The sequence below is a fragment of the Echinops telfairi genome, unplaced genomic scaffold (genome assembly GCF_000313985.2).
Source record: "Echinops telfairi isolate 266 unplaced genomic scaffold, ASM31398v2 ScPeMD7_7401;HRSCAF=8416, whole genome shotgun sequence".
Taxonomy (NCBI): Eukaryota; Metazoa; Chordata; class Mammalia; order Afrosoricida; family Tenrecidae; genus Echinops; species Echinops telfairi.
Window position 1 is genome coordinate 249,318 of NW_022111301.1, and position 8,526 is coordinate 257,843.

Genomic DNA, 8,526 nt, shown 5'->3' on the forward strand with positions numbered 1-8,526 from the left:
TGGTAAAAGTTGAGAGATTTTAAGCAGGAGGCTAACTTGCAGAGGTAGTGTTTCCAGGCACTTAATTGGAGAAACTGTATTTGCTGACTCAAGTGAAGGGGCATCAGGAGCCCCTTACCAAATTACTTTGGAAATTATCCAAAGGAAAATTACCAATTGACAAGCAGAACACTAAGAACCATACAGAACTGGTGAAAACTCATCCTAGTTCACTACCCTTTCCCAACCCCTTTAAAGTTTGTTTTTTGCCCTAAAAATCCATATGGCAATAATGCAGAGTAAAAAGCCTATCATGCTTCAGATGAATTCTGAGATGAGGTGGATTGCCTTCCAAGGAATACAGTATATACATGTGCTGCATCCCAGAATAAATTAAACTAATCATCCCAGGCAAATGATCCCTGATGGCAGTGTTCAACTACTATCCCAAGGCCAGTAGCTCAAAATCACCAGCCAGCTTCTTTGCAGTAGAAAGACAGGACTTTATACTACCCAAAAGGGTTAGTCTCAGAAATTCATAGGGGCAAGTCTACTGTGCTCTATAGTCGGCAGTGAATGTGCATACAAGCAAGGTTTGCAGGCTAATCCTTCTTGAAGAATCAGCGTGTGTGCACCCTGTTAACATACCCAACCTATTATTACAAGCAGACCCCACCTTTCCCTCAAATTTTAATGAATATATGAATATGTGTATCTCTGTTGTATTCAGGGTGGCGAGGGAAAAATGCTCAGCCTCTAGCTTTGGGGAGATGAGGGTAAGCATCTGAGATTTCCTTAGCCTCTGCAAGCCGACTTTCTCATCTAATAAATTTGCTTATGTGGAAACTGTGCCTTTTGTGATTATTCTTGGTCAAAAAAAGGCAAGAGCTCTTATTCGTAGGTTTGGCTGGTAATGTTGCCCCTCTACCACATGCCCTCCATGCCCCCCATAGACACACAAGCAAACACACATACATAAAACTAAGATTAACACTAATAGAGCAGTGAAGGGTGCTTTGGAGAGTGCTAAAAGATCTTTGTAACACTGAGGGAGGTATGTCTGTAGGAATGACTGAGAAGAGGTGACCTGGGCCAAAAGTGTTCTGAACATTTTTAATCCTAAATTATATCATGTGAACTTCCCTAAGCCATAATCATGGGTATTGCCTGTGAGTTCTGGATGGCCATGGCAATTAATTATTAAACTCAGCAAAAAAATAGAAAATGCTGCGGGAGGCCCAATTGGTATCAGAATTGAGGAAGGTTGGAGGGTAAAATCATTCCTGAACTCAGCCTCACAGGAAGTAACCTTAAGCTGATGCAGGATTTGAATCTCCTGCCCGCTTATGAACTCAGTGCCAATTACACATGCTTCTTATATCTATTGAAAAACTTGGTGGGAAAAATCACCTTTTTGGATCTAGAAGATTTATCTCTACTTACTAATATTTTCTGATAGCAAGGAAAACAGTGAGCATATTCCCTAGAATACTATCCTAACAAATAATGAATATTGTCATACAGATTAAAAGATAAAAAACTTAACAAAAATAGAATTTCGTAGTTAATATGTTAAGTTCAGCATACTAAGATTCTATCACACAAATGCCATAATGGGACAGTGAGTTCAACATTGGACTGCTAATGGAAAGGTCAGTGGGTTTAACCAACCAGCTGCTTTGCATGAGAAAGATGAGTTGGTCTACTTTAAGGATTTACAGCATCACAAAGTCTAGGAAGCAGTTTTCTCTCTGATTCAGCCTTGAATTAAGGCTAGTGGGCTTTGTTTTGCTTTGGACAGAACTGCTGTAAGGCATTAAATTCGAAAGCTTATTTCCATATTTGGTTCTATTTAACTATGTAAAGAAGACTAAGATACAAGATACACAATCAACCTCTGTTAAACCCACCTACTAGCCAGATTTGTGCTTCCTACCATTAAGATAAAAGATGCGAAGACATGAAATGCAGAAAATAAGGTACTTGGTCTTCAACATGTAGCGGATACAAATGTTTTGGAGGAGAATGGGACTTGAAATGAAAGGAAGTAAAGCCGTGGGGTGGATTGCTGATGGCTTAAAGATGGAGAAGAAGGAGGAAAGGAGAATAGAGGTATACTCTGAATCAGCTTACGATTCCCTCAAATTAAAGAGAAACATGTCCAGGTCCCTTCCATGCTGTCCCTTTGCTTTTAGCTGCCTTTTGACATTATAGCCAGACCTCCTAGCACCTTCATAATCTATGTTAGAAGAGTTGTGATGTCTACTTTTGGTCCAGAGTTTTGAGCTTTGCCATACCATTCAGTAATGCCAAGGGTGGTGCCCTAGGCTTGAGCACAACGTGAAGGCTAGGATAAAGGGTGGGGTCAGGAACGATTAGCTGACAAACGAAGGAGACCCTCAAACCCTTTGGCCCCAGAAAACCAGATTCTACAGGAGCCTAGCAGAAAAACTGCAAAGTAAGCGTCCAATTCCACTGTTAGTATTAATGCACAAAGTCAAGGTTAATTTGATTTATTGAAATACATAAATGAGAATAGTTCTTGTACGAAGAGTTCATTAGCCAAGATTAATAAAGCAGTTTCATTAATTGCCCCATTCTTAAGCAGTCAGGCAGAGGGATCGAATGGAATTGAAATCGGGGATAGACTGACATTAAAATGGCTCCAAGGAGAGCGCACAAAGCTGGTTTGTTTCAACCTTTCTCTGACAGAAGTTAAGAATGGACAAAACCGCTGAGGGAACCACATTCCTGGGTTCAGTAGGCAGAGAGGTGAGAGGGGCTGTAAATGATGGTAAGGAGCTCTGCAAGGGTTTCTTTTGTTTGTTTATTTAATGTTCTCTTTGCATGTTTTTGTTTATTTTCATTTGAATACCGTTAGGCATTTGGGTTTTCATTCCCCCTAAAAACACAACAGCCTTGGTTGTGTAGCCATTATGCATTGGGCTGTAATCCACGTTTGGCAGTTGGAAATCACCAGCAGTTTTGCGGGAGAAAGACTGGGATTTCTATTTCTGTAAACAGTTACAGTTTCGCAAAAAGCCACTGGGGGTCACTATGAGTCAGCACTGGCTGCAAGACAGTGAATTTGCATAACCTGAGGCAAATATTCCAATGTTAAAATGCAAGCAGTTTATTTGAATGGTGATCCAGGACATCGGATGTCAGGAAAGTAGAAAAGGAAGCAGGGGAAACTAAGGAGAAGCCGTTATACACGCTACTCCTCTGGGTGATTGTAACTGATGAACTCTGAGGCCGAGTGCAGAATAAGCAGGCTCGGGTTATGCTGCCTACTGAGCCCAGGCCACTGGAATATTGGTATACAGAGTCCATCGATCACTGATTGAGTCTGTTCTCTCCAAACTCCCTGAATTGGTTCTGACTCATAGGGATCCTATTTAACAAAGTAAAGCTGTAAACCTTTAAAGGAGCATGCTCATCTTTCTCCCTTTGAGCAGCTGAGGGTCTGAACCACCAACCTTACGGTGAGCAGCGCAACGCAAATCCACTACCCCACCAGAGCTCCTTGTGGCTGTTCCCAGGAAAATATCTATTAATTCCTTACCTAGCTGCCTGCCTGTGTGCTTACAATGGAGCCTCAATACTGGCATTTAGCCTCATAGCAAGTTAAATCTGCTGCAGTACTGTTAGGTGTCTCGAGTGGGTGATACCTAGGGTCTTGGCTTCACAAAAGAAAGAATTCACCCAAAGCCTGGTTTGTAGTCCAAGTGGGTTTTTGTAAAGACGGGAGAACTTTCAGGTTTTACGGTATCAAAAGAGTACACACTATTTCAGGAAAGCGTGCCAAACCGCGTGTAAGCCACGCTGGGGCTCATACTGAACAAGAGCAGCCAGCAAGAGTAACCAGGGCAGGGTCCAAGGGAAGACAGAGCAGCAGGCCCCCTGCCAGGGTCTTTAAACCTCTGACTGGGGAGGTGTGGGCAAAGGTATTGGTTGGTGCCCTTGGCTGAATTAAGCCCACCTGGGCGGGTCATGAGCCTGGGCGTCGTTTGGATAGCTGAGTTGTAACTCCTACCTGGCTTGAGACCTGGCTGGGGTTGGTGGAGGTGGGTTGGGGGTGGGGTGCTGAAGATCTGGCTGGCATTAGGGGAGTGGGGGTGGTGGGAGGGGGGTGTGAGCCGTATTGGAGCATGCCCAGTTAAAGTCTTCATGGGTGGCTAAAGCTTGCCTGATTCTCTTCCAACCTCCCGTAGGAGGCCCATGCAGGCATGGGAGGGACAAGCCCTGTCCCTGTCTGGCTACCTGGCAGTACCACAGATAGGTGGTAGAGACAACATGGACTTACTGTTCATGAAGAGTTCACCCAATCTTCCTTTAAGAATCATGATAGCCTTATTCACTTCCACACACTAACTGCGTGGACTTCTTATTGCCTTCTTGGCTCCTGATGTGGCTCATTCCTTGTTGAAGTAGTCCAAAATTATTTCTTACTTCAGTTGTTAATTGATTTGGAACATTGTAGAGCTATTGAAGAAGGTCTCTTCAAAAAACCCTATGTTCATTTTAGTTCAGTGGATGTAATTAATACTCAATCGTGAAAGAAACCTGGATCGAAGCCCTTGTTCTTTAAAATCTTGAAAAATGATCAAAGATAAATCAAATAATAAGTTGCATTATTTTAATCAGTGCTAAATTTATTTGCTGCTATTTATTTTGAAATATCTTTTACATACCATCAGAATTCATGCATACCTAAAACCTTATATATCTCAAGAACATAGTACATATTGGTGATGTTACTAGGGGATACTACAGGTTTCACATCCCTCTTCCCTCTGTTGTCATTCTTGCAGGGGAAAATTCAGACAAGAGACAGGAAGAAAATTTGAGTGGAGGAAGCAAGTTTATTCAAGGGTTACAAGAAAACGGTATAGACAGGCAATCCTACTAATCTGAGGACCCCTGTTGAATGGGAATTCAGCTGTTTATGCTGATGGTGGAGGTGGAATTTCAGCTGTGGGCAGCTCTTCATAGTGCACCTCTTCTTTATCACCTTCTTTCCGGATGTTGCCAGGCACCCCGAGTTCATGCTGTTCATTGTTGGGTCCAGGACAGAACCATGGGTGATTATTTCCCACCATTTTGAAATTCAGTTTGGTCAGTTGTGGTGACTGTGCCTATATACTCAACCTGTGCTGGGAATTCGTTCTCTTTTGAAAACTATTGATAAATGGGATTTCTCAAACCTTTATGGACCCCTGTGCCAGAAATTTCACCCATTGTTCCCCTTTGTGCCTACCACGAACCTGGCTAGCTTCTCTAACAATGATATTCATAGTGCTAGAATCTGGCATCATCTTTGGCCAAGCTAATTGCAAACAGGCACTTATAACAAAAAGTAGTTTGACTTAATAAGTACATAGTAAGATTTAAAAAGTAATAACTGTTTATGTACTATCTGATTTTAAATATGATCGAGAAAAATAAAATAATTTCATAATATTGTAATCTCATCATGCGATGTTCTACATTATTAAAGACCTTGATTAGAAACAAATATTGATTTCATAATATTTGCTGCAAATTTTAATGTAAACTTTCAACACAGTCGTTGCATTTTAGATTTTGAGTTTTATTTTCCAGATAATATTTTTGAATTTTTTTGGAAGCAAGTCAACAAAAATGAGACTCGTTTTAATTGCATATTCAAGCAGAAAGCCTTGAACCAGTCACAGCAACATTTGAATACCTACATCCTTTCTCAAAGCTGATGCTCGATATGTCATTGGTTCATAAAGAACGGCAAGGGATCTACTCTTCTCTAAACACCCTTACTTATGTTTTTGGCTAGGACCTAGTCAATACCTTTGTGTTTCCCTAACTTTGCTGATGTGGTGCTTCAGCGTCTAAGGCCCTCGTTATAGGGCGATTACAAGTGGAGCAGAGTATGTATTATGTTTATTGGGAACACCGAAGGGATTTAAATTGTTTGTGAATGGGTATGTGCTAGATTGTAAATAAATCCTGCATAGTCTACCGTAGACTGGAACAACAGTTAGCAGTTAGCATTCCCAGTGACCTTGTAATAAATACCCCAGGTGTTTCTGCCAAATAACTATTAACCCATTTTATTTCACAGTATTTTGTATGGCAGAATAAGAGACTAAAACACTATAGTTGCATACTTCACTAACACAGTATAAATAATACGTAAAATAAATGAACAAAACATACCAGTTTACATCAATCTGAATAGGACTCATGGCGACCTTATGCATTACAGAGGAGAACTGGATTTTATAGGGTTTTATAGCCTATAATGCTTACAGAAGGAGATTGTCAGACCTTACTTTTTGGGCACCATTGGATGGGTCCAAACTAAAAAACTTCTGGCATAAAGGGACCCTATGTACATGAAAACAAATCTCTGACGTCAGCAGTGATACCGCTCATTTCATGTTCTCTGCTCATTCTGGCTTAGGTTTCTAGTTGCTTCCTGTCAGTAGACTGCTGTGCTCTTTCTAAATCTCTGCAGCAAAATTTTATTTATTATATTAATGATATTTTTGGATGATGCCTACATTCTTTTGGACCATCTTCGTTTTGAGTGTCACATGTTTTGATATCTTCCATTTCCTTGGTCAGGTAGCTGTCTTCTAAATTTCTTGGTATCACTTAGTGAGCAATTCCAAAGATGCCTACATTTGTAGAAACATTTCGAGTGATATTCAGGTAATTCTACATTTTTCACCAGTGCCTACAGTGCTGCTTGGATTTACGCTGCTTGTTTATCACATGTGTATTAGTCTGGCTACTTTAGAGAAAGAAATCCACAGCAACACATGTATAAGAGAGAGTTTTATGTAAAGGTTAAGTGCGCATCAAGAAAACATCCCAACCCAATACTGGCCACTCCCACAAGTCCAACATTAACCCATTAACCCATATGTCCAACACCAATCCACAAAGTCCACCTCCATCTCAGAAAACAGAGGCAATGATGCCAACTGCAGGAGAAAAGCCAAGTCCGTGAATGTGTAAACATCTCAGTGCTGGCAGGGAGCACCCAGGGCTGCATCGAGGCAGGTCCATATGGCTTCTCCTTGGGGATGTCTTGCAGGAAATCAGCCTTGCAACCTGAAGCAGGGAACTGCTAAGGTAGCTGCACCCTGGTGCGACCATCACACAGCTAGAGACCTGAGAATGAGAAAGGCGAGGCTCACTGAGCCATTTATCCCTCTGCCCTCAATTAATCCCACGTGTTTATTGGCCAGGTTGGCACAATTAACTAACTCAACATGCAACCTCTTGAAATGGATGAATGATACAATTTTTGGTACAATTTCTCAACATATTCTTCCACCTGAAAGGCATCATTGTACTGAGTATAAAAGAATAGTGGTTTATTATTTACAATGGTTAAGATTATGTGTCAAATTGATCCAGTCATGATTCTCAGTGATGAGACTGGTTATAATGATCTCCCTGATGAAATCTGCTATCAGCAGCTAATCAATTGAAAGGGAGTTCACCGGGGATGTGGACTGCTTCCAATATACATGGACCTTCTGCAAGATCCCTTTGCTTTCTGCTATCCTTGGAACCTGGATCTGACATGACATCACCTGAAAACTGTGTTTTTCGTGTCTCTTTATTTTTCACCTTCAGGTCACAGGCTAGTATATTGCCTGGAAACCTTATTGCCCTCTGTTGTCCATAAGTCATCAGCCTGATTTTTACCGGCAATATTGGTATTTATTCACATACTCAGCTAGCAGCTTGCCTTCTAACCTACCGACCATGGGCTTGTCAGCCATTGCAGCTACATGAATCAGGAATGGCTTCCTACAAGACATCTGACTTTGGATTTTACAGTTTATACAAACATATGATCCTTATTTTTGTGAGGTGTACATATATGTGTGTGTGTGTGTGTTTATATTCTTTATAGAACTCAACATAAGACACTGGTATGGAGAATGGCTGTAGAGAAACAAATCGAGTTTTGTAAATTTATATCCAAGTATGACTAGTTTTGAAGGCACTGAAAGTTCTGTTGTCATTAGTTAAGAAGGCCCTTCTAGTCTATGTTGTCAGCTGGCAGTATTTGTTTATATTATTGATTTTTAATTAACATATCATGCATTTCCATTATTCAATCATATCAAGAATGGTTGTGCAATCATCTTCACAATCAACTTTGGAAACTTTTCTTTCATTTTGTACCCACTGATATTGACTGTCCATTTCCCCCAACTCCCTTCTGTGCCCCAAGCACTCATCGATCCATCTGCCATCTTCATAATGCCAACCATCCTGGTTTCCCTGGATAGATAAACATACAAAACAAGGACAAACAACAAAGAAGGACCCAGTAACAATAACAGTATTAACCAGGTGAGGACCTCACTGTGAAAGAAAGTAGAGAATATTATACAATTAAATTGTGTCCAGAGGGAGATCAAATGACATGGTCTTCTATTCCCATGTAAGTACAGCTGCTAAAATCCACTTTACAAGAATTTTTTGTCTGACATTAGGGCCGTTAATGTTCCTAGCCTATGTGCATTAGAGATTCACCAGGAA